Raw genomic sequence first — 585 nt, 5'->3', positions numbered from 1 at the left:
TTATAGGAAATGCTTGTTGTATTTGGGAGTAAACATATTTTCCCCTTATTGTGAAAATGTAATCTGTTGATTATATGGTCAAGAACTGTGACTAAAACTGATATTCACCATTTTGTGATATTCATTATTTTGTGATATTCACACTTTTGGTGACATTTCATCCTACAATCACATCAAACTGCTACATGGTATTAGATAAATTATACCTATTATATTATACAAAACCATTTTAGTAACAATGACCTTGACCCCAGGGTGTTTGGTATTAGGTCTATTTTGACCCAATTGCAACTACCCTGAGTGACATTCAATCTTAGATGATATTCAACCCTGGGTGATATTCAACCTGACATTTAATGAAATTGAATTAATAATATTTTATAGATTCATTCACCCTTGCAAATTACTTTAAGAATTTATATATGTTACATAGAGTAAGATTTGTTACAGTGAAAATATAATTGTACTGGGACAGGGCAGAGATGTCATGAAATCTCTGTCATGAAAAATTAAATATTTGAAGACTGATAACACGATCAAGCTTCGTGCACGGAAAACAACAACAACAACAACAACATATATATG

Source organism: Ruditapes philippinarum, unplaced genomic scaffold, assembly GCF_026571515.1.
Source record: "Ruditapes philippinarum isolate M1 unplaced genomic scaffold, ASM2657151v2 ctg10126_1_1_1_1, whole genome shotgun sequence".
Taxonomy (NCBI): Eukaryota; Metazoa; Mollusca; class Bivalvia; order Venerida; family Veneridae; genus Ruditapes; species Ruditapes philippinarum.
This window is presented reverse-complemented; position numbering follows the sequence as displayed.